This window comes from Hemicordylus capensis, chromosome 5, assembly GCF_027244095.1.
Source record: "Hemicordylus capensis ecotype Gifberg chromosome 5, rHemCap1.1.pri, whole genome shotgun sequence".
Taxonomy (NCBI): domain Eukaryota; kingdom Metazoa; phylum Chordata; class Lepidosauria; order Squamata; family Cordylidae; genus Hemicordylus; species Hemicordylus capensis.
In genome coordinates, this window is record NC_069661.1 from 112,436,104 (window position 1) to 112,463,041 (window position 26,938).

General features: G+C 44.1%; 1 protein-coding gene across 2 annotated transcripts in view; it reads right to left on the minus strand.

The window, feature by feature from the left end:
• The window catches only part of RBPJ (recombination signal binding protein for immunoglobulin kappa J region), a 147,420-nt gene extending 131,667 nt beyond the window's left edge, over positions 1 to 15,753 (minus strand). Inside the window, exon 1 of one of the 2 annotated variants that reach the window (XM_053255639.1) lies at positions 15,693 to 15,753. The gene's annotated coding sequence lies outside the window, so the exon portion shown is untranslated. The remainder of the gene's footprint in view (positions 1 to 15,692) is intronic. The other variant, XM_053255640.1, reaches the window with a different exon arrangement.
• Between the last annotated feature and the right edge of the window lie 11,185 nt (positions 15,754 to 26,938).

The window sequence follows — 26,938 nt, forward strand, 5'->3', positions numbered from 1 at the left end:
GCTGAACAGTAGTTTCCAGGTTCCATGTCTGATAAGTTGTCTTTCTCCCTTCTTTTCCATTCTGCTCTGAGTGGTCTTTGAGGAGTCCCCTCTTAGACTCCAGATCTGGCAGAATCTGGGGCCATAAAACATCCTGTTATCAAAGAAGCCTCTTTCAGAGGCACTTGGAGCTGGATCACACCACCATGGAAGGAACTCTAACCTGTTTCTATTTCTGTTTTCAGCATGACCAGCCCCAGAGGGAGAGACAGCTAAGCAAAGGCCTGGAATCCACTGAGGCAAAAGTGCCCCATATGCAGTAGAGATTAATAGAAGTGGTAATTAATAGAAATAACTCCGTTGGGGACTTAATGGCAACTGGTTAATTATTTTGAGTTGCTTGTCAAGAGACGAATTGGCTATAAAGTTAGGGACAAGCTAAACGTTATGCAGACTTCAATTACTGAAGCTTCCCTTTAAAAAGTCACCAGGAGGATTTACAGACAGGGTTGTTACCCCGAATCTCCTCCAGAAGAGAGGTGTGTGTGCATTCACACACCAGGCAAATTAACTCCAAAGTCCATTTGAGATTCTTGGAAGCACTCCACACACAAACCGGCTTTGTCTTCTGAATTCTAGCTATTTATTTATTTATTTATTTATTTATTTATTTATCTATCTATCTATCTATCTATCTATCAAATTTGTACACCGCCCCAAAGTTTCATCTCTGGGCGGTTAACAATAGCATAAAACAAGTAAGTTAAAATATATACAAAAACTTAAAACAATTTAACAACTAAAAAATCACCCAAAAATTAAAACCTTAGAATTTTAAAGAACTGAAAAAGCTTGGGTGAAGAGATGGGTTTTCAAATGCTTTCTAAACATTGTCAGAGATGGGGAGGATCATATCTCAGTAGGGAGCACGTTCCACAATCTTGAGGCAGCAACCAAGAAAGCCCGTCCCCGTGTGGCCACCAGCCGAGCTGGCGGCAACTGGAGACGAATCTCTCCGGACGACCTCAATGGGCGGTGGGCCTCATAATGAAGAAGATGTTCTCTTAGTTACCCAGGGCCTAAGCCATTTAGGGCTTTATAAGTTATGACTAGCAATTTGTATTTTGCCCGGAAACCTATTGGCAGCCAGCGTAACTCTATCAACAAAGGAGTGATGTGATCTCTCCGAGATGTCCCAGAGACCAATCTGGTTGCCACATTCTGTACCAGCTGAAGCTTCCGGACTACATACAAAGGCAGCCCCACATAGAGTGCATTGCAGAAGTCTAGTCTGGAGGTTACCAACATATGTACCACTATTTTGAGGTCGTTCATCTCAACAGACGCAGCTGGCGTATCAGCTGAAGCTGAAAGAAAGCCCCTCTGGCCACCGCCTCAACCTGAGATACCAGGGAGAGGTGTGGATCCAGAAGTACTCCCAGACTGCGAACCTGTTCCTTTTGGGGAGGTGTAACCTCATTACTGCTTCCAGGCAAGCATTTAGGGAAGTTATGCCATCTCCTGAAGAAGCCGACATGGAGAAGTAGATCTGGGTGTCATCAGCATACTTATAACACCCCACTCCAAATCCCCTGATGATCTCTCCCAGTGGTTTCATGTAGATGTTAAAGAGCATTGGAGAAAGGATGGAGCCTTGGGGGACACCATACTTAAGCTCAGATTTCGAAGAGCAACAGTCTCCAATAGACACCATCTGGAATCTGTCCGAGAGGTAGGAGCGGAACCACTGTAAAACAGTGCCTCCCACCCCCGACACCCTCAGATGTTCCAGAAGGATACTATGGTCGATAGTATCGAAAGCCGCCGAGAGATCCAAAAGGACCAACATAGTAACACTTCCTCTGTCAATTCCCAATTGGAGATCATCCATTAGGCCAACCAAGGCAGTCTCCACCTCATAGCCTGCCCGAAAGCCAGTTTGAAATGGGTCTAGATAATCCGTTTCCTCCAAGATCTCCTGGAGCTGAGATGCCACTACCCTCTCAATTACCTTGCCCAGCCATGGGAGGTTGGAAACAGGCCTACAGTTGCTCAACTCGGAGGGATCTAATGCAGGCTTCTTAAGAAGAGGTCTAATAATTGCCTCCTTAAGACAAGGAGGCATCCTGCCCTCCCTCAGAGAAGCATTTATGATTTCTACCAGGCCGCCTACAACAGCACCCCTGCTAGATAGAACAAGCCATGTTGGACAAGGGTCAAGAGAACAAGTGGTAGGCCTCCCCGAGGAGCTTGTGCACATCCTCAGGAGTCACAAACTGAAAACGAACCACATAAGAGGACACCTCAAATTCAGATATCAAATTAATTGCAGAGTCTCCATCTAAGTTGGCCCAAATCTGAGAGATTTTATCTGTAACAAATTCTTTAAACACATCAGAGAGGGTAACTGATGGCTCCAAATTCTGATTCAAGGAAGGGGGGCACATACTAGCCCCCTCACAACCCTGAACAACTCCACTGGATGTGAACTCGCAGATGCAATATGAGCAGAAAAGAACCGCCTCTTTGCCGCATGTATTGCCTGAGCATAGATCTTTAAATGTGCTCTATGTCGTAATTGGTCGGATTCAAGTCTAGTCTTTCTCCACTTGCACTCCAGTCACCTACTTTGCCGCTTCTGCCCCCATAGATCTTCTGTATACCAAGGGGCCTGTTTTGAAGCGGGTCAGAGGGGACGCTTAGGAGCAATCATGTCTACTGCCCTGGTAAGCATGATGTTATTCCAGTTTTGCACCAGGGCATCAACAGGATCACTGACAAAGCCAACATTAAATCCCTCCAAGGCTTCTTGGAATCCTATTGGCTCCAATAACCTCTTCAGGAGGACCATTCTAATAGGCCCCTCTCCCCTGCAGAGATGGAAAGTGGTTGTAAGCCTAACCTTAACCAGATGGTGGTCCGTCCATGACAATAGGGAAATCACAGGAGTCCCCACCCACTGAACACCACCCTGATAAGAGTAAGAGATCAAATCAAGCGTGTGACCTGCAATGTGCTTCGGTCCAGAGACCACTTGGGATAGGCCTATTAGTTGTCATGGCTGCTATGAACTCCTGAGCTGACCTGGATAAATTGGTCCTGAAATGAACATTGAAGTCCCCCAGCACCAAAATTCTGGGAGACTCCAATGCGAGTTCAGCGACCAAGTCTGTGAGCTCAGTAAGGGATTCCGTTGGGCAGTGGGGCCATTGGTACAGCAACAGAAGTCCCAATCTATCCCTGGTCCCCAAACAGGTACACACATTCAATATGGTCAGATACCTTGACAGGGACACTGGTAAGGGAGATGTTATCTTTACAGACCACAGCCACTCCACCTCCCTGCCCATGTCCCTTCACCTGCTCCTCTACAGAATACCCTGGAGGAAGAAGCTGGGACCAGACTGGACCACTAGCCTCCCCCAACCAAGTCTCGGTGATACACACCAGGTCTGCCCCTTCACCCATAATCAAATCATGGATGAGCTCAGGTTTATTTTGGACTGACCTGGCATTGCAGAGGAGCAGGGTAAGGCTGTGTGGGTTGTTGGCAGTGCTCCCTGAGCTGAAAGAGCTGGCAGGATGGCCGGAAGGGGAGACAGCTATTAAATTTCTGACTACCCTTCCCCTGGAATGGCCTGCTGACCTGCCAATGTTACTTCTTCGATTCACCACCACCACCAGAATAGCTGCCCCACATTCAACGAAGGTGCCCCCTGTCTCCCCATCTCTAGACGAACCCGAACACATTACAACTACTTTGACCCAATCTCACCAACAGTGAAGTGAGCAAGAATCTTCTCTTGCCACTCAAGTTAATATGTCAGCCCCAGCCCTCAGTCCCACCTTCGAAGGCCGCCTCTGGTGGCAGCCCACTCTAATAAAGGCCAAGATCTCTGAAGCCCAATGGGTGTGTCTCACACCCACAGCAATCAAGCAGTTTGGCCAGGTGCAGAATATATATGAACACAATTAGAGTGAGTCCAGCCCCTGATAGCAAACACGCTACAGCAAGGAGGACAAGATCAAAGAAAAAGCCTTGGCCAGACCCTTCCCCACCCAGAGGAGAGTGGAGCGTAGAAGCCAGATAAGAACTCCTTATCCCCACAGCTGTCTTCCAGTCACTGGATGTGTTTCTGGGTTTTTAAAATGCTGGTTTTAGCAAATAGGGAGAGGTACTGGTGTAGAATCATTAACATGATAAAAAGGGATACAGTCTTTCGGAATGCAGATATAAGCTTCAGAAATCTCCCCCCCCCCGCCCCCATTGGCTAGAAGGAAAATACAGAGGCATGCAATGTGAACCTCCACCAAAATAAAACTCGAGAGCAGAGGGGCGGGGCTGCTTCCCTCAATGCCACAAGTGTAATTCGAAGTGGCTTTGCTCTACATTTACCCCGCAGCATGAAACCATTTGCAAATAACTCCCAGGAGATGGGGAGAGAAAGATATTGTGGTTGCAGTGTGTGCATGTGTGTGCACACATGGTGGAGGCGGCAGTTGACCCTTGAACCCAAACTGCTTTCTCATTTGAATGGTCCCTCCTAAAGCTGCTATTTGCCCTTTCTATCAGCCTCTAGGGACAGTGCAAGTCTGGAATCAGTGCAGCAGCAAAGATTTACACTCCTTCCTTCCTTCCTTCCTTCCATGATTCAGCCCCAACCTGAATCAGTCCCCTCGTGGCTGCTTTTAAAAGACAAAGACCCTTTGTGGAGTCCCAGTCATTGAAGTTTGTTGTCTAGTTTGGCCCTTACGTCACAGAATTTGGAGGGTGTGACTTACTGCAGCTATAATAATTTGTAGATAAGTCCCGGAAACTGCCCGCTCTGCAGACTTTAAAGTGTTTGAGTAGTTGTTCCATCGCCCCATGACACAGAGGGGCACCTAGTAATTTTGGAGCCTGGACCTAAAGGCTTTTGGAGGCCCCACCCACCCACACAGTATTTTTAGCACATTTTTAACCGACCATACCACCCGGGACAGACTAAAAAACATTGGTGGGGGGGCAGGAGGTGTGAAGGCCCTGAACAAGAGCTGATCTTGCGGTAGCAAGCATGACTTGTCCCCTTAGCTAAGCAGGATCCACCCCAGTTGCATATGAATGGGAGACTAGAAATGTGAGCACTGTAAGATATTCCCCTTAGGGGATGGAACTGCTCTGGGAAGAGCAGAAGGTTTTAAGTTCCCTCCTCGGCTTCTCCAAGATAGGGCTGAGAGAGATTCCTGCCTGCAACCTTGGAGAAGCTGCTGCCAGTCTGTGAAGACAATACTGAGCTAGATAGACCAATGGTCTGACTCAGTATATGGCAACTTCCTATGTTCCTATGACTTTGGCCCCAAAGGCCAGGGGTAAGAGAGCCTCTGCTAGGACACCCTTAGAATTGGGAGGGGCAAGTGAGGATCACAAATAAGGAATCCTAAGCACAACATTCTCACCAAAGGACAATTCCCCAGATTGGCCTAGCAAACCACAGAATGATAGAATTTTAGGGCCAGAAGGGGCCTTGGAGGTCTCCTAGTCCAGCCCCATGCTCAGCGCAGGCATCTACCACTCCATCCCGAAAAGATGGCTGCCCAGCCTCTGCTGGAAAACCTCTGAGGCAGATTGTCCCACTGTGTAACCCCTCTGACATTTGGGATATTCCTCCTAATGTCTACTCAATCTGTTTCCCAGTATCAGTTTGAACAAGAAGCAGGGCAAAGCAGGTTGCTTCAAGCAGTCTAATGTAGACCCCTCCTCAGGGGCAGTAGAGCAGCACTCCGATGGATGGCCTGCAGAGGAAAGAACTGAAGCCAGTCGCTTTTCATTTTCCCTTCCTAACAGAACAAGAAGAAAGGGGGAGAGGTTTGAAAGCAGGAAGGTGTGGTTTTAATAGAAAGCAGAAGGGGAGGGGATGTCATTTGGCGCTTTGCATCAGGCAGCAAAATATCATTTGCCAGCTTAGAAGAGAGATAAAGATAGAATACTAAAGTAGGGATCATTTTAACAGAAGCACTGTACTATGTGCAGATTTTTAAACTGGAGATTATTAATCTATCTACACAGAACAGCTGCAAAACCTAAACATGCAATTAAGGTTCGTTTTCCCACCTATATTTGGTTCTTGAAGGAAAACAACAGATAAAGGTCTGGTTTCTTCCTCAGAGAATGAAGTGCTACAATCACACCCATCTTGTCAAGTTCAAACAGATCTTGGACTGACTGAGAAATGCCAAAAAAATTAGCCATATTTAATACACAAAGTTCAAAGAACACAGATGGAAGAAAACACTGTCAAGATTTTCCTCTGGATATACACAAGGACTTGTTTCATTTTTATTACCAAATGCATAAATATTTTTTCAAGGGGGAAGAATAGCTCCACACAAACTGTCAATTCAGCACTTTCCTTGCAAATGGCCTCTTTCCCTGGCCTACTTTCCCATTCCTCACACTGCTGTGAAATTCTCAGGTTAGGGTAACTGGCCACTAGTACTTCCCCCCTTTTTAATTATACATATTTATATCCTGTTGTTAAGAACATCCAAAGCAGCCAACGATCAAAATAAGAAACAATAAAATAAGATAAAAATACAATAGAAAGATTAAAAATCAGCAAATAAACAATTCCAAAATAGTAGTGAGAAAACAAACTTTTTAAAAGGTTTAATTTTTTGCAAAAAAGTATAGTCTTTACACAGCAGTGAAAGACTAATCAGGGAGGAGGTGAAATGGGCTTCTCTAGGAAGGACATTACAGCACCTGGAGGCTTTACAGACAGGGCTTTTAATTCAAATCCACTCCAGATTGGAGTATGCCAGTCCACATATTAGTTTTGTTTACCCTGATGTCCCTCCCCCACCCCCCATGCCCCACCCCCTCGCCACGGGGAGAGAAACAGGCAGGGAGAAATCTCAGCTTTCCTATCCTTTCCTCCCCACAGATCCCAAACCCCACACCTCCCTCCTCCCCCACTTGCTTCCAGTATAACTTGAGCTTGTCAACACAGAAGGGGAGATGAGTGCAGCTGAGCAGATTTCTGAATCCAACCCTTTCTCATGCACTTTTTATTGAAGAGGAAGCCCATTGAACTAAATCATTTGCTTCTGTGCAATCCCACTTGCTTACTACAAGGCAAGGGGCAGGGAAAGAGAACAGTCACTTAAAAGGAAGCCCATTGAACTGAATCATGATTCATTTACTTCTGTGCAAAACCACAGCCCTTGCTGGAGGAGCTCTTGTCTCCCCTCTGCCTCCTCCCTCCTATTTATTTATTTATTTATTTCTCTGGGGGAGCACCAATTCCTGTATTTCCCCCTTTCTGGCTCACCACAGGATTTCCTTTCACTCCCCCCGCCCCCGCCATAAGACGAAAAGATAACCGCCCAGAGATGAAAGTTTGGGCAGTATATAAATGTGATGAATGAAGGAATGAATAAATAAATAAATAAATAAGCAGTCCCCTTGTTTGTCACTCCAAAGGATCTCCTCACACACACACACTTCCTCTCTTTACTATCTTTAATCTAAACCCCCCCGCCCATTTTTCTTGCGTAAAACTGGAATGATGCAAGATAAAGTTAGATTTTTGTTTTGGAACAGTGCTTCCCCCTGCTGGCAGATTTGCGCAAGGCAGCCGAGAAGTTACCAAAAGAATATTCACATCACCCCCACCACCGCAACTCCATTGGCCCAATTAGAGCAGGAAGAGGGGCAGATAAATGAGTTTCAAGGAGAATACGGACAGTCCTGCCTTGCAATGGATGGAAAATATGAATGGCCACCAACCTTCAACAAAGCACTGAATAACGCTTTACTCTCGGTTTTATACCATTGCACTATTCTGTCACACCTTGCAACGCTTTACCCATTGCAGATCTCGTAGTCTGGAAAATGCCCTAGAGGTCATGCAGCTGAAGCAGAATGCTTATTTCTACCCTCGACTGTATTTATGGTGCAGGACCGAACCAGGTTTCCTGATAATATATATCAGGAATTAATCTGATTAATCTTTCTGTTGTTGTTGTTTTGTTTTATTTATAATGTTGAAGATTTCTTAAGGGTCAATGAATAAACAAGAAAATGAAAAATTTGAAATCTAATGCTTTTTAAAAAGGTAAATCATATGTAACTAAAAGCAAATCATGTGCCACTTACCCACACATAGACTAGGTAAAATTATTTATTTTATTTTATTTATTCAATTTCTATACCGCCCTTCCAAAAATGACTCAGGGCGGTTTACACAGAGAAATAACAAATAAATAAGATGGATCTCTGTCCCCAAAGGGTTCACATTATAAAAAGAACCATAAGATAGACACCAACAACTGTCACTGGAAGTACTGTGCTGGGGGTTAATAGGGCCAGTTACTCTCCCCCTGCTAAATAAAGAGAATCACCACATTAAAAGGTGCCTCTTTGCCAAGTTAGCAGGGGTTAGGGCAAGTTCACATTCAAGTAATGACAAAGAGGCCACCTTTCTAGATATGATGAACAACTATGCCCTAGAATTGTAGGGCCAGCTATGGCGGCGGGGGGGGGGGGGAGGACCAGAGATGGGACGAGGGCAGCAGACAGGTGAGGTGAAATCTGCAGTGGAAGATGAACAGCCTACATTTGCTGCACCTGGCCTCGTGGGGAAGCAGACTCTGACGACCCACCATGTCCCACCCCCATTTCAATACGCACTTCTATTTCAGACAGCCTACCATTCAAATTCCTGCCAAGAAACCTTTCACTCTGCCCTGGTATCAGGGCTGTCCTTAGGGCATGGCAAGCAGGGCGGCCACCGTTGGCCCTGCTCTTTTAACTTCCATTAGAATTAACTGGAAGGGGGCCATGCACTGGCTGATTTTCCCCGGGCCCGCACCCCACCAGGGCTCTCTAAGGACAGCCCTGCTTGGTAGGTAAGCTCATCTGAGGTCACATGAGCTTTCCTGCTTTCTTTGGTTCCAGTCTCTTAACTATAAAAGGCAGCAGGAAATGACCTAACAGCCATGCCTGTTTAAACCACCACCATCTCACTTTAAAAGCAAACTGGTGCTTAAATTTTCTCCTTGAGTTTGGCCTTCCGTAGAGTGAAGAAAGTCACTCCCATCCCCTTCGAGAATGGCTGCATGCAGTCAGCTGAGGCAAAGAGCAGGAGGACTTCAGTGACCAGCAGTGCCTAAATGGAACTGGATTGTATATGATTCCCTTCAGATTTCCCCATCCAAAAATGCTGATCAAAGAGAGAACCACATAGATGCCCCTGAGCAACTGATTTGCTCATATGGCACTAGAAGAGCACAGAACTGTAGTGTATTAGAGCCATATTGTGCCAGGCAACACGATATTGCTTGGAATTAAGTATTAGTGGGCTTACCTGCTACATCGAGTAGATGCAACATAACCCATTCATTGTGAGCAATCATAGTTTTCCTTTAGTCAATAGCAGCCATATCAGAGACCCCTTTGGATTGGGACTGTGGCAGGGGATGGGGACTTTAACCCTGTCTGCCATGGTCCGGATCCATAAGGGTCCTGATCCAGTTGCTACTTACCCCAGAAAAAAGCTCCCATTGTCACCAATAGCAGCTCCCCCACCCCCGGTAGACAGTATAGTAGCTGGATCAGAATCACAGTGGGCAGTAGTATTAAACCCCCCATATCTTGCCACAGTCCCAATCTGTAGGACTTCCTTCCTGCTCTGGCTACTATTAACTAAAGAAGAACAGTGCCCACTATGGCTAATAATGCTTTAAATGTCACATGGAGTCTGGCCCTTTCTTTACACATCCGGCCATTTATCTATGAATAGTTAACTCTGGCTCTCCATGTTTTAAAATACATACGATCTTTCATTTATCTTTGCCGCTTCTCTTAGCTATCCTGTGAGCACTGTGAGATGAACTTAACTAAGGGGATGGAGCTGCTCTGGGAAGAGCAGAAGGTTTCAAGTTCCCTCCCTGGCTTCTCCAAGACAGGGCTGAGAGAGATTCCTGCCTGTAACCTTGGAGAAGCCACTGCCAGTCTGTGAAGACAAGACTGAGCTAGATGGACCAATGGTCTGACTCAGTATATGGCAGGTTCCTATGTTCCCAGGAGACACAGAGACGGGCACCTAGAGTGCCCAACTACTGAAGGATCCCCCCCAATGCATTGTGTGGGTTGCACAGTGCATTGTGGGATTCATGGAGGCCGGGATGAGTCCCAGCCTCAGATCAATCCGCTCTGCTCCATGGTGCACAGAGCAGGGCTGATCATGTGAGAGCTCCACACTCCCACCGAGTAACCAACTACCATCTGAGGGGAAGGCAAGGTTTCCTGCCTGCCCGTTATGTGAATGGCCCTGATGTCTTTAAAGCCAAATCACAGTTATCATCTTGTGTGGATTACAGCAGTGATTCTAAAGAAGGCTTCCCAAACTTTGGTCTCCAGAGGTTGTTGGACTACAACTCCCATCATCTCTGCACATCATCCCCAACAACATCTGGGGGGACTCAAGTTTGAGAAGCACCCAACTGTAAGAGGCTTTGTTGAAATGATGCTGCCAACTATTTCAACATGAATCTTGCAAATAACAGTGAAGCAAACACAGATCATATAAGATATAGCACAGAATGTTACAGAATGTCTTGTTACTGTATTTATGCTAAATTCTACAGTTGCCAGTTTTTATTTGGAAAAGGGTTCCCAGCATTTTGTTCTGACTCTACAGCCTCCAAAATGGTTGCTAATTCATTCTGCAGTTCTAGTATCCCCCACAGCATCCCAGCCAGTTAAGGAGACCATGGCCTTCAGCTTCAATCACACTTATTATCCATTATGTGTTAAGTGGAGAGAACAGCAGACTGAGAATCAAAATTCATTTCCTGCTTTTTAACTCTATTAAAACTGCCCTGGCATCTTGGCCAGAATTGCTACTAATGTCTATTTTCATTTGCCTAAATGCAATAATACCATAATCCTACAGTTCAAGTGACCAGTTTTGATACAAGCCCTTGCCATTTCTTCCCAAAGGAATGTGGTGGCATCATCGTAGTAGATGTGTCCTTCCCATAGGAACCGGAAATACTGAAGCAGACAGTTGGACCAGGTGCTTCTCTATGTTGGTTTCTAGTTGCTCTGCTGAGCTTCCTGTAACATTCTAACCCTTAAACATTACATTGTATGTGCATACAGGTGACTGTATACAAGTACATGTTTTTGTGCAAATGACTGTCTGTACATGCATTCATTTAAAAAGAGAACCTGGGTGCAGATAGGAAGTGTACTATTGTATGTGCATTGAACATAATGTGAGAATAACTGTATGTGCGCACACCATACACATATTGTGCATGCATCAAACATAACGTGAATAGGGCTTCTTATTCCTGCCACTCGGGCTCAGAAGATTAAGATCTTCTCTACCCCTTCAGTATATTCTTAGGTCCTCATTGCTTCTGCAGCCACCATCATTTATTCTGGACATTCATATTGGTGTTTGAAGCAAGTGCCAATATCACGGTTTGGCAAGTCATTTCTGGTTGTGTCCTTCTCTAGCATTTAGAACATAACATAAGAACAGCCCTACTGGATCAGGCCCAAGGCCCATCTAATCCAGCATCTGGTTTCACACAGTGGCCCACCAAATGCCACTGGAAGCCTACAGACAGGAGTTGAGGGCATGCCCTCTCTCCTGCTGTTACTCCCCTGCAGCTGGTACTCAGAGGCATCCTGCCTTTGAGGCTGGTGGTGGCCTATAGCCCTCCAGTGAATAGCCGATGATAGACCCTTCCTCCATGAAGTTATCCAACCCTCTCTTAAAGCCATCCAGGTTGTTGGCTGTCAACACATCTTGTGGCAGAAAATTCCACAAATTGATTATGCGTTGTGTGAAAAAAATACCTCCATTTGCTGGTCCTAAATTTCCTGGCAATCAATTTCATGGGATGACCCCTGGTTCTAGTGTTATGTGAGAGGGAGAAGAATTTCTATCGACTTTCTCCACACTTTCTCCACACATTTATATTGCACTTTTGGCTGATCAAAGCACTTCACATGTTTTGTCTTTTTGTAATCCTTGCAACAACCCTCTGAGTATTATTATCTCCATACTGCAGACAGTGGAAGGGCTAAGAGGGAGATGAAAGTTTGGGGCAGTGTACAAATCTGATAGATAGATAGATAGATAGATAGATAGATAGATAGATAGATAGATAGATCAGGCCAGCTAGTTGGTTCATAGCATTTGAACCAGGAGCCTCCTGATTCATGGATCTCTCTCTTAACCACTATGCTACACGAGCTCTCCCTGGGGTTTTGTGAGGATCAGTTTTGGGGAACCCTGAGTTCCTTGCAGGAGGTGTGGGCTATAAATGTAGTAAATTCCTCATGCTACTGCCATGAACTCTTATTTTTGAATGTACAGACATATTTCCAAATGGTGTATCTGTTTTTATATGGGATTTTCCCCGAGGTTTTCCAAAAAAGCAACCTCCCTATTAGTCATGATACATGAACATGAGCCAAACTGGAAGAAAGGCAAAAATCAACTCATAAAAACAGGCAATCCCTTCCTGTAATTTATAATGCTCTTAGGCATCAGAGAAAAAATAGAAATGCAAAGTATTTCCAAATAAGTAGATGCTCCAATGAGGATTGCATAGGCCTGTTTGAATGTGCAATGGGGCATAAAGCATGTCAACGCGATTAGTTACTATGCTAAAAAAAACTAACAACTTTATTCTACATAATTATTCTGTTGTGCTTCTTTTGGAATCCAGTCAGTCTCCAAGATATCTACACAGCCTTGTAAATGGTTTCTGGACAACAGCAATCATTTTAGGCTGCTGATATTAATTAGAGTACATGGACTTTTGTTCATGAAACAAAGTTTGGATTCAAATCAAAACAGAACCCTCTCTAAACTGAACAAAATTGAAATTCCAAGAAAGACAGAGAAATATGAACTGTCATTGGGTAACAGGCTCAATTCAGATTTTCCGCAGCTGGTAAGGATATTTGGACATGGTATTTCCATTTGGAATGTAACTTTGAAATGAAAAATGCCACCCATCAACTTTATGTTCTGTCACGCTCCCAAATCCCGATATTTTATCATGTACAATGCCAATCAGAACAGAATAGTTATCAGATTGCAGTTTGCATTTGTTGGAGATGAACTTCCAGTGCATCGACCTTTTGCACCAACTGTCCTAATGACCACTAGGGGCACTGGGAGTAGAGACAGTGAGTAAGGGTCTCCCTATCTATCCCTACTCTATGACCCCTGAACTGACTCTGCAGCACTTCCTGTGCTGAGTCACAATCCTTCCTTTAATTCCTCCTAGAGAGCAGATGGAAACATCTCTCTCTCTCTCTCTCTCCTTACCTATCCATTATGTAGTCCTTTAGATTAGATATAGGTCTTTCCTATCTAAGTGTATTTAACCAATAAATGTTTAGTCACACAAGGATCTCCATGTGTTTTCTCTAAATAGCTTCAATATCCAAACCATCCTCTGCTACCTACTCTGTAACTGGAGTGTGTGCTCATTTCTTAGTGCTCTGCTGTTTTACCTACTGTGGGTAAAAATCAACAACCTCTAACAGCATTGCAATCTTGGATAACTGCTTTCCTAAATAAAAACTGGGAACAATTTTACAAATGGCAATAACAACATACCATTGATACTGTGACTTACTTACTTCCTTACTTCTTCCTTCCTTCTAAAGTGGGTCCCCAGTGAAACTGTGACCTGAACTCACCTAGTGGTTCTAACCTCTGACTTGAAACTCTTAAGTCCTTAAGTTGGGATCCACTAGGATCTCTGAATCCAAACAGATTCTGCTGGCCTCTGCAGCAGAAACTGTTGCTCATCCTGAAAACACCTTAGATATATGCCCCGTTATAAGAGGACCAAAAATGCACCGGAAGTCCCGCCTAGTACATCATTCAGTCACCCATGCACTCCGCATGGGTCTGTTGTGCTTACATGCCTGAGCCCTCTGATCATGGAAGCGCCTGTCATCATGCTTATAGCTTTTGCCTTTTCAAATGAAGGCTATAAGTATGACTGGCCTTGAGCACAGGTGGGTGAGTAATTGATGTACTAGGCAGGACTTTAGGCACATTTTCATTGGCTGTACCACCTATATTGGGCAGCAGAGATATAGGAAGATGCTGAAAAGGACCTAGCCTCTGTTGTGTAATCTCTAGCAACTTCCCAGCTTGACTACTGTAGTAATCTCTCTGTGAGGAAGGGAAAAAAGGAGTCTAAAAAGCAACCAGAAGTCAGGCAGATTCTGTGATTCTAGCAAAGTCTATGATGGAGTGAAGTTGTGGCATGGAATAGGGAAACAGGTGGGTAAGAGGTGATACAGTAAAAGAAAATAGAGAAAGTCAGGATTTTAGCACGGCTGTGATTGGATAGAAGCATGTAACCCCTTCCCTTCCATACATAAGGCCAAGGTGGGCACAGGCCTGACAGACTACCAACCTGAGGGGCCACAGCCATTCACCAGCCAACCCCTTTGTGGTGCCAGTAGTGATGAGAGTCAGCCAAAAGACTTGTACCACTGGTGCTCACCACTGGGAATCCCCTCATCTACAAATGGACATAATGCTCCAAAATCCTCCAGAAAGTCTAGAGGATTCTCCCATTGGCTCAGGGAGTGGGTGGAGAGGAGAAGGACTCTCACAGCATTTATTCTCCGGGATATAAATGTAGTAATAATAATGATAAAATGTAACTTAATGGCTAATTAATAACTATCATTATTATTACTACATTTATATCCCGCTCTTCTTCCACGGAGCCCAGAGCGGTGTACTACATACTTAAGTTTCTCGTCACAACAACCCTGTGAAGTAGGTTAGGCTGAGAGAGAAGTGACTGGTCCAGAGCAGGGGCGTAGCAAGGTTGGAGTGGGCCCAGAGACAAGATTTTAAAATGGGTCCCCCCCCCACTCAAAGTCCAGGGCCTCCACACACCCCAGGCCCCCAAGGATTTAAGTCTGATATTCCAAAATAAGTATGCTGCCTGGAAATACATTTCACTGAATACACACACGCACACGTCACAATATATAGTGATATACATTGAGTACTATACATTTGTTTTACTTTTAATGCCTAGAACACACTAGAAAGATGAATGATTAAAATGGGCCCCTCGCTGCAGATTAGCAAAGGAGACTTTCAACCATGCAGGGTGAGCCTATGTTTGTTTTCTCAGAATTCTGAACAAATTCAGTCAAGTTCGATTCCAGGAGGTTTTTCACAGGAGGCTTTTAAAGCCCTTTAAGACACATCTCCTCTGGAATAGAGGTGCTGCATTCACATGTTGGCCAGATTTACCCTGAAGTCCCTGCAAGTTATTGGAGAGCAGTTCACACACAAGAAAAATAAAATAAAATAAAAACAGAAGACATGCTTCACAGTTCTCACTCAGACCTTCTGGGTTGCAAAACAACTTGAACATAAGTGCATTTATAAATGAATGAATGAATGAATAAAATAAATATAATACTGTTTCTTCCAGAAGTTTTTGTAATTTTCTGCCATGAAACAAGCCACTTATAGGACTTTTTAGATAGTTTTTTTTAAGCCAGCAAATTTTCCAAGCTGTTTAAAAATAAATATTCAGACACTTCTCAGTCCCTCCCCCCCATATCAAAGCCCTATGGCAAGCAGATCCCTATATATCCGGGTGGGGGGGGGTTGGGTGGGGAAGGTAACCACAAAAGGGAGTTCACACTCTACCTGGCAGCAGGGGGTCTTCTGCTGCAGAGAACAGTGGAGGCCTCTCTGGCTGCCTCCTCCTTCCTGGCTGGCTTGGGCCCTACTGGAATTCAGGCTTCACAGCGGCCTACACCAGACCTCCGTGGAAGCCCCGCCCACCCGCCGATCAGCTGAGAGGCGGCAGAAAAGGAGCTCTTTGCAGCTTGTCTGCTGCTCATTGCCTGCCAGCAGAACAAGCAGGAGAGACGGCGAACAGGGCAAGTGGCTGAGGGGCCTTGGGGCTGGGCAGGGGGCAATGGGGAGTCACATGAGGTGCCTCTGGGGGGGCCCTCCAGGCAGTGGGGCCCCCAGACAACTGTCTCCCCTTGCCTTGTTGTTACGAGCCTGGTCCAGAGTCACCCAGCAAGTCTCATGGCTGAATGGGGATTTGAATTCGGGTCTCCCCTCTCCTAGTCCAGCACTCTAACCACTACACCACGGTGGCTCTTGACTTTGCTTGGAAAAAATGAAACAATGTAAGACATCTCCCATTCAAATACTTAACCGTTCCTTCATACATGTTTACATCTTGCTGGCTTATGACATAAGGCTAGATTATCCTTCCACCAAATCCTGCAATTAGACCAAACTAACAGAATCAGATTATAAAAAACGTAAGTAGACAATGGAGGAAAACTTGGTATTACCAAATTCCTTCATGTATGTCAAGCAACAATACTGACTCCACAAACTAATGTTGTTTATTGCACATAGGCCCAAACTCAGCAAAACTCTAGAAGAGGATCCCACAAACTCTTGTCGTAGCCAGGCCAATAGTATAATTGTTGATGCTTTTTTCCAAACCATGCTTTGGCTACCAGTAGCATAGAGAGGTCTGATAGTGCTGAGTGTGTGTATAAATCAAATGACTATAGGCTTTTTGAGCCCTAAGTGCCAAATCAAAGAGGCTGGCTGCCTGCTGCATCTATGGATGAGTTATCATTATTATTTACAATAAATAAGTTACAATAAAATGTAACTTAATGGCTAACGGTAAATCTTATCATCCCATATTATCCTGGAGTATGGGGGAAAATATTACCTAATAAGGTTAATAGTAAATAAGTAAGCAAACTCTTAAGCAACTTTCTAAGGCATATAATGAGTAAACTTCTAAGGTATATATGTGGGGAGGGCTACCAGGTTTTTTTACCATCAGGTTTTGTTATTTCTACATATTGCTTAAAATAGTCTTTAAAGCTATTAATGGACAAAGAGGAAATGAACAGGAAGCATGTATCTGTCTCTAAGTGGTATCAAAAAACAGGAAGGTGTATACTCCCCAAAATGTTTAGAGATATCTTTGGCAAACTGGCCACTTGTTCATGTAGTCAGTGGCCAACGCCTTCTCAGAAAGGCTGCTGCACAGCTCAGCCAGAGGTTTGTCTCACAGCCAAGTGTGCGTGAAGGAGAAAGCAATTGTTGCTCCCCCTCCCCACTCCAAAAGTATTTTTTGCTTCAAGAAGTGTGTCAGTTTTATAGCTGCTTCCCTCATAGAGACTGTAAATTTAATTAAAGGTTTATTCAGAAACAACTCCATTTTCTCCTTCTACTTCCTCTCCCTTTTCCTTTCGGACTCCACTACACACACTCTCTACAGGATTCCACTGGGACAAACTTCTCAATAACACAACATAAAAGATTACTAGATAGAACATAGTCCCTGCCAGTTGTGCAGCCTACCTTGTACTTAACTCCAATAAGATTTTAAAAAGAAAAACGTTTGTTACAAATTTGGACACTTACTGGAAATGTGGTTCAAATAAGAGTAAATCCTTTTATATGTTTTGGCAGTGTCTCTCTCTCTCTCTCTCTCTCTCTCTCTCTCTCTCTATATATATATATATATATATATATATATATGGAAATATTATTTCAATCATTTCACAAGCAACCACTCCACTTTCCCCAAAACAATTCTTACTAGGAATAACAATGGGTTTCCTATCCCTGGGGAAAGTAGGGACCACAAAACTGTATTTTCCGCAGGAGAGCAAATAAGAACAGTCAAGGAAAGTGCAAAATAATGTATGTTTTGGGAGAGTGCTAGAAATAATTCTGCTGTATTAAATGTGTTCTTCCTTTAAAAAAAATGTGTTCTCCCTTTCAAAAAAAAACAACAACCCCAAACTCTGTAGATTTATTCACAGTAGTTTAGAAATGTTCTAAAATGTTCTAAAATGGCATATGTCTGAATAGAGCCTGAAACACAAAGAGATATATATTTAGATGACTTAAAACTTTCCTAGCAGACTGTCACCTCCCACTGATTTTAGAAAGGAAGAAAGCAGCCTTTAACCACAGGAAAACAAATCATAAATAAATTAGTACTAGGATGACTGAACCTTAGAAATGCATCAGAGGTATGGTTAAAATACGGCATCACTCCCTGGAACAATCAAGTGCCCTTTTTAGGTGTCTTGTACTGTGTACACCAATTGAAGCCCTACTTTCTCACCAACCCACGCGTATCGCATCTAAAGAGACACATGCTGAACCCAGGGAAAAATCCTCCCCATGATTAGGTGTGGGCAACCCAGGGTGCACTGTACATGGCTACAAGACCACCTGAACAGGGCTTATTATGATTAAAAATGCTTCAGAGAAATCCTGGCAATTTGGCCTAATGTCAAAGTAGAAACATTGACATTAGGCCAAATTGCTAGAAAGCCCTCTGATCCCACAAACGTTATATTAATGGCGCTGTGCAGCCTAACCCTGTCCATATTTACTTAGAGGTAAGTGCCATGAGTCAGTGGGGCTTACTCTCAAAAAAGCATGCATAGGGTTGCAACTCAAATCCAAATGAAAGCAGTGAGACATCCGTTAGTCATGACGGAGTTGCTCCATTAGTTTCAATGGGGCTTAATCATAACTTGTTTTAGATGGATCAGGTCCCAGAAAGCAGTCAATAAACTAAAATTAAACATATGAAGCTGCTTCATACGGAGTCAGTTCATTGGTCCAGCTAGGTCAGTATTGTTGCCAATGACCGGCAGTGGCTCTACAGGCTTGCAGACAGGAGTCTTTCCCAGGGCCAGCATCACATATGGACTGAGTGGGGCAAAGGCCCCAGGGTCCATGTCTAGCCTTTTGCAGCAGCAGGTTCACACCACTGCAACCTTCACTGCTAGACACCTTCCATCTGCAAATGGAAATGTCACGCAGAGGCCTCCGTAGCATCATAAGGCCTGGGGGATGCTCCCATTGGCTGCTGGGGTAAATAGGAGTCACTCTTGCATGGGTTTTGACTTGCACAACAGCAGCTCCTCCTCCTTTTGCACTCCCAGTTGGCCAATGGGGTTTCTCCCAAATGCCCCTGTGATCATTCAGTCAGTCAACATATTTTTATACCACCCAAAATGTACGTCTCTGGGCAGTTTATACAAAACAAAACAAATGACAACAGAAAAAAATTACACATTACAACAATGTAAAATTTTAAAACAATAGTTTAAAACCATGTTGAATATTAAAAGAGTACTTAATTGAAAGCCTGGGTGAACAGATGCGTCTTTAAAGATTTTTAAAAGTTGTCAGAGATGGGGAGGCTCTTATTTCAGCAGGGAGCACATTCCAAAACTTTGGGGCAGCAGCAGAGAAGGCCTGTACTAGAGTAGCCACCAGATGAGCTGGTGGCAACTGCAGACAGACTTCTCCTGATTATCTCAATGGGCAATGGAGTTCATGATGAAGAAGATGTTCTCTTAAATACCCAGGGCCCAAGCCGTTTATGCCATCACACAATCCTCTGGCCAAGGGGAGGGGAACAAATTGCCAATGAAGGACTCAGAAGCGGTGGAGGCGGCAGCTATCCTCTTCTCACTTTCCAAGAGTGGGCAGGGGAAGAGCTGCTGCCACTCATTGACACTCAGCAAGGTTGGGGTGCTGGGGGCCCAAGGCAGGGCTGTGCCCCAGGGCCCAGTGCAGCCCAGTGCCCCAGGGCTGTGCCCCAGTCCCCATAGCTAAGCAGGGTCTGCCCTGGTTGCATCTGAATGCGAGACTTGATGTGTGAGCACTGCAAGATATTCCCCTCAGGGGATGGAGCCGCTCTGGGAAGAGCAGAAGGTTTCAGGTTCCCTCCCTGGCTTCTCCAAGATAGGGCTGAGGGAGACTCCTGCCTGCAACCTTGGAGAAGCTGCTGCCAGTCTGTGAAGACAATACTGAGCTAGATAGACCAATGGTCTGACTCAGTATATGGCAGTTTCCTATGTTTCCTATGAACTGAGAAAATCTAATGTTTTCAGAAATAGATTCAGAAAGTAGCATGCATTCAAAAAGTATATTTACGTTGGATTTACGCCAGGTGTACTGTTTGGTGTTGAGGCCAAATAGTTCAATCTTGGTCTCATCTGACCATAAGACCTTTTTCCATCTGGCATCAGAATCTTCAAGGTGCCTTCTGGCAAAGCTCAAACGAGCTTTAATGTGGCCTTTCTTGAGAAGTGGCTTTCTCCTTGCAACCCTCCCGAACAAGCCACATCTGTGGAGCGCTCGTGAAATTGTTGTCACATGCACAGAACAACCACTCTTTGCCATGAAGTCCTTAAACTCCTTCAGAGTGGCCATTGGCCTCTTGGTAACCTCTCTTACCAGTTTCCTCCTTGCTCTTCCATCCAGTTTGGAGGGCCGACCGGATCCAGGGAGGATAGCAGTCCACCAACACCTACCATCCAATGTGACCGAACTTGAACAGTTCTGTATGGAGGAGTGGGCAAATATTGCTCCGTCTAGATGTGCAAGGTTGATAGAGAAGTATCCCAACAGACTCAAGGCTGTTATTAAAGCAAAAGGTGGTTCAACAAAATATTGACATTGGGTGGGGGGTGATCCTTTTTCAATCTCAGTAATTCTTGTTTTTTATTTGTGACACTTTTTCTGGACTGTAATTGTGATGTTTTTAAGTTGGATGTTATAGGTTGCATTGGATAAGTACAGCTGGTGAAGGGAATTTTCTTTGTGTTTTCATTTCAGGATGTAAGGGAACCAGAATTTAAGGTCTATCAAAGGGGGTGATTCTTTCCTATACCCACTGTATAAAAGCCCATGGCTCCATGTTACAAACTAGGGAGAAAAGGATGGTAAAGCAATTAATGAAAACAATTTTTCATGATTTCACAATGGAAGGTTTTGAAATTCATCTGCTGTTTTACAACAATGAGGAGAGACAGAGAGAAGTTGCTTAGAAAAATATCCTGGCTCAGAAGAGACATTCCTTTAGTTCCTTTTGAAAGTTTGTAAAAACCCCTGGATAGGAAAATGCTATTGAGCAGCCAAGTCTTTCCGCATTTGGCTAAGCCAGAAGCCCAAAATATACAGAACGTGTGAGTTCACTTGGAAAAGACCACAATACTCCTATCTGAATCATCGGAAAGCAAATAAAATAAGACCTAAGCAAATAAACCTGATTGCACATGGAAACAAATCCAGTGCTCCAGTTTGGCTGCTGCTCTTTTGTTAGTTTTAGTGGCATTGTGAATTTGACCGGGGGCGGGGGGGAGAGGGAAAGAACATGGCTGAAAACGAATTACCGCAGAACCAAACTGCATGTTGCATTAAGCACATCACTGGTGTGCAGGGTGAGGGCAAAGAGTTCAATCCCCTCTTTCCCCCTGAATGCTGCAGTCCCAATCCTGATCTCTCTCTAGGAGCCCCCAAAAATCCAGGACTGCAGGATCTGCCCTAGCTACTGATTAGCTTCTGGGCACAAGTTGAAATATTGGTGCTAATTTTTAAATAGTCTGGGTCTCGTTTATCTACCTGGGGAAATTCTGCCCCCATATGAGCTCATTAAGGCAATCAGGGGTGTAGCTATCATTGAGTGGATGGGTTCAAAGAACCCAGGGCCCCCAGCTCCTGAGGCCCCCGAGGTCCACCCCTCCCTATCTTCTTCATTATCTCCCTCATTCCTAGGGGCCACTGGGGAGAGAGGCAAACATGGGCCCCCTCTCCCCTAGCTACGCCCCTGAAGGCAATGGCAGGGATCCTGCTCCACAGTCCCTACTTGAGAAAATAATCTGGTAGAGTCAGGAGCAGGGTGCTCTCTCTATTATAGCCCACTGTTATAGAATGCCCTCCGCACTGACACCCAAGTCCCAGTATCTGCTGGTCTTTAGAAAACTGTGAAAAAACCCCTTCCTTTCTGTAAAAGCTTTTAATCTAGAAACCTGGCTGCTTGCTTTAAAAACTGAAGCTGCTGATATTATCTATCTAGCTATCTATCAAATTTGCACACCGCCCCAAACTGTTGTTTCTGGTGACATAAAACAGGTTATAACACAGGAAATAAAAACCTTAAAACAATTTAAAACTGGAGTCAGACTAGGATGAGATAATATTGGATCTCTGTATATATTGCTATTATATCTTATGTGTATTATTATGTATGCTTTAAATTTTGGTCTATGACCGTAAATAAACATGACTGACTGACTGAGTCAGACTAAAAAGCTTGGGTGAAAAGGTAAGTCTTCAAGTGCTTTTTAAAAGTTGTCAGAGATGGGGAGGATCGTATTTCAGTAGGGAGCGCATTCCACAGTTTTGGGGCAGCAGCACAGAAGGCCCGTCCCTGTGTGGCCACCAGACGAGCCGGTGGCAACTGTAGATGAACCTCTCTGGATTATCTCAAAGGGCGATGGGGCTCATAATGAAGAAGTTGTTCTCTTAAATACCCAAATAATGATTTTTGTACACTGGAGACTGCACATACATCTGGACTCTATTCCCAATCCCTTGTTGGACTAAATCTCAATACATAACTCACACATTCTGTATATTTTGGGCTTCTGGCTTAGCCAAAGGCAGAAAGACTTGGCTGCTCAATATTTTCCTATCCAGGGGTTTTTACAAACTTTCAAGAGGAACCAAAGGATCTATTCTCAATTCCTTATTAGCTTTTACCCCTGCACTTCGGGGCTGAAGTCCAGGGCCTCCACACCCACTGGGGGCCCCCCAATCCTCTTTAGTCTGTCCCGGGTGGTGTGGTTGCCACATCACTGGCCCGCACTATGCTGGGTGGCCAAGCATGACTGTGACCTGTGCCGGGCGTGACCTCCGCTTTAGAGACAGCGGGGGGAGTTGGGAAAGAAATATGTGGGATGGGAATATGTTAAGCTGTCAGAGAGGAGAGCTGGTCTTGTGGTAGCAAGCATGACTTGTCCCCTTAACTAAGCAGGGTCCACCCTGGTTGCATTTGAATGGGAGACTTGATGTGTGAACACTGTAAGATTTTCCCCTTAGCGGATGGAGCTGCTCTGGGAAGAGCATCTAGGTTCCAAGTTCCCTCCCTGGCAGCATCTCCAAGATAGGGCTGAGAGAGATTCCTGCCTGCAACCTTGGAGAAGCCGCTGCCAGTCTGTGAAGACAATACTGAGTAGATGGACCAATGGTCTGACTCAGTATAGGGCAGCTTCCTATGTTCCTATGCATGTTGAAATGTTTCTGCTAATGCATATTTGCATAAATATACCTGTTTTATATTCTTACATTCTTGTGAGTCCAGTTGCTGTTTGTACCCTCAAGAACCCTTAAGTGTGTCATGGTTTTGTGTGTGTTTGTGCAGGGGGTGGGGGACGATGTTTAACTTGCTGTGGGCAGGAGGAGGGCTCCAAAGGCCTTTAGCCCCAGGCTCCAAAATTACTTAGGTGCACCTCTGGTTGGACTCCTTCATTCTCCTTCACAGTATCAGGCAACTAGGGAGGTGAAAGTCCCTCCCTGAGAGGCATCTGGAAGGGCATGTGCTCGCATACTGAAAATATACAAACACAGGAGCCTTATATCTGCACCAAAGCATACTTTGCCTTTGGGTGAGAGTGCTTTCAATTCAAAATTTACAGGTTGCATGAAGGTTTAAAGAAGTCAGTATTTTTCACAATGTCAGGAAAGACCAAGGGAAACCATTCACTTGCTGTTGGCGTGGGCAGGCTGAAAAGTGAGACACAAGACAGGAACAAGGTCACTTTGTTGCGGCAAAGAGCATGAAACTGAGCATCCTCCCACTGTTGCATGTGTTGTTTGTGGTGGGCGGGGAGAACATGTGGTCAGAAGGTCACAGCACACACCCCTACACACTTGTACACCAAATGAGTGTCACTCCAGCAAGATAGAGAGGGGAAAACCAAACTGCCCTGGAAGTTATCCAGACATGACTTCATGCTGTGGGGTATCTGAAGACCGAGTCTGCTTCGCAGCAGATTCACAGCTGTTTAATTCGTAGGATTAATGAGAATCTCTTTGGCCTCACATGCACAGCTCACATAGATAAGAGGACCTGGTAGGCTTGGGGCTTCATATATAGATAGGAGAAATATTTATTTTTTACCTTTAGAAATGTTTACATTTAGAAATAGAAATGCTCTTAGCAAACTAACAGCCTCATCCTGTATACCTTACTCAAAAGTTATTCTCAGTGGCTGACAGCCAGACCTAATTACTCCTGAGCAGTCTTATTGAAATCAAGTATTTAGAGCATCTCCTGAGTAGCACTCTTCAGCAATTTATTCTGGATGTCAAACTCTGTGTTTGACGGTACTTAGTCAATCTGTCACAAACCCTTCCCCCACAAACACAATTGCAAATCACTCAAAAGAGCAGACAATAAGGAAAACAGCTGTCAGCGGACTCTTGGTGTTGCGCAAATCCACCCAGCAAATATTTAACACACACACGCAAGTTTTGAAAAAAAGCTGATTTATTGGCAATGGCCCCTCCACACATCACAGAGAAGCATTGGTGCATACCAGAACCCTTGGTTTTTTCCAACAAGAAAGCCGCTGAAAATAGAGGATTTTTTTTACCCCAGACATAATTTGGGTGAAGCTAAAATGCACAGCCCTAATTCAGGGGAAACCAGGATTGTGTGTAAACTGGTCCCCGACAGCGCTGCAACTTAAGGGTAAATCCGGCTGATATGTGAACTCGCACCCTCCATTCCAGAGATGCTAGCTAAAAGCCATGTGTGAAAGTCCCTGGAGAAGGAAAGAAATTAGCATCATTTTAAAACCCGCCTTCATACTGAACCTTGTAGCATTTGCTTCCAAGCAAGCATGGTGAAGTTTGGACTGCTAGTAGCACTAGCCTAGAAACCACTATTACAAACAATCGTAGAGGAAGCCTGGATTGTTGCCCTCTAACCAGACCTTTTGCAATGATAGCGGCTCAAGGGTAAACAGAGGGATGTACCTAGCCACTGAAGCGGCCCTTGGCTTCCTCTTCCACCCCAGTCTCATCCTCCCCACTTACCCAAGTCTGGTGCTCAGAAGCACACCGTTGGCACAGTCCCATTAACAAGCAGCATCAGTTTATTGGTACTAACAGGCTACCTGGAGATCACATATATTAACTGCAGAAAATATCTAAATATGTTGCTTGAATTTATAGAATGCATTTACATATGAAACGGGCAAGTTGAGCAGCTTCCCATTGACATAATCATCATACATATTCTGAGAGTCATATTTGATATATGACAAATACCTCACTCGGTATAGTTATGAGGCATTAGATTTGTGCCACTTTCTGATATGTTTTCTGCGTTTTTGTACTTGGGAGATCATGCTTGTGAATCAATACATTTATCATTAAAGAATTTGCTTATGAACACATGTATGCTACAGTTCTGTCTTTTTCTTGTCATTTTACACTGTGGGCCTTTTCCCATTTAGCATCTTCACAGCAATCCTCTAAGCAGTGGCTACAGTTTGCCACTTGGCTCAGCCAACTCATGGGTGCATTTGTACCCATGAGGAAATGTATTCTCCTATCACTCTGGGAGCAACATATCAAACTTTGTGAGGGGGCCCAATGGCTCTATCTGGTGGCCAAAGGAGGAAGGGCACTCAACAGGAGCTCCTATTTCGAACTGAAGATGGGGTACCACATTTTCACTTCCGATGGCCATGATCTGTAACATCTGAGGAGCATTTAGCTGTCTGAAGTCATGCAGAAATTGTATGCATGAGATTTGCTGCCAGCCACAGCAGTGGGGATGTTTACTGCATGCAGGAACATATTAAATATAAGAGAAAAGATGCAATGGAGCAGAGTGAGAAAACTGTCTTTCACTACAATATGGGAAGCAGCCTTTTTACTTTAATTCAATTAACTGCAGAGTGATATACATTTAAGTGTATATACAGCCATCGTCTTACATACAAGTAGAACTATTTGGCTAAACTAGACTATTTTTCATCTAGGACAAAGCTGGTAGATTTTAACAGAACGACAGCAAGTCAAAATCACACACATACAGAAGGGTTTGCCACAAGAAGTCAGCAAGTTTGAATTTGGAGCTTAAATTTTCCTTCAATTTTTGCTAAACTTTGCATTTACAATTGCATTTCTTCCTACATATTAAACCTATTATGTATTCACTTCATGGCCTGCTGCTATTTCCTAAAAAGCTTGGAAATACTGATTTCCCAATAACATGTGACCTCTCTTTAACAAAACAAGTTATTGCATTCTGGTATAACACAGCAGAGGCCAAATACAGCTGCTTTTGGTTTACGTATGCTTGTGTAGCGGTATAATTGATGTCAGACTGACTGTACACAGTTCTGGGAAAAGGGGCAGTTAATCATTGCTAAAGTGGAATGGGAGAAAGCTCCCAGAAATGATTCTGGGATTTAAAAAAAAAAACAAATACAACCCAAAGGAGCAAGTATTCTTTTTCATTTTAAATGTCTAATTAAACAGCTTTTGCCAACATGTGTTCAGTTTATCTTATTTATTTTATTTATTTAACATATTTTTATACCGCCCAAAGCCTCTAATGAACTATACAGTATAGTTCTTTGACTTGGTGATGGAACACGAGTTGCTACAGACAGTCTCATTCATGTTCCCTGCCCTTCCTTAGTTAAATCACATTTCTTCTAAAAGGTTAATTGTGGGTGGTTTCAAAAGTGTACCACTGTGTTCTAGTCACATAGCATCACAGGAGTTCACTTCTCCAATTCTCCATTTACACAGAAACGTTTGCTCTTACTGCCATGGTCAAGTGATGATCATGCAAGTGAGAACGGATGAGTAGCAGAACTCCAACTTTACACTGCCCATGAAATAGAAAATGGCTACAAAATAATGTTATACTCATACCATTATGAACATAAGGGACACATGATCTCTTCTTACCAGTTAAGATGTGAGGGTATGATGAAGATATTTAACATATGCTTTTCATTTCTGTTCCGTGTTATTTTTGTCAAAAAGCAAACAAATCCAACAAC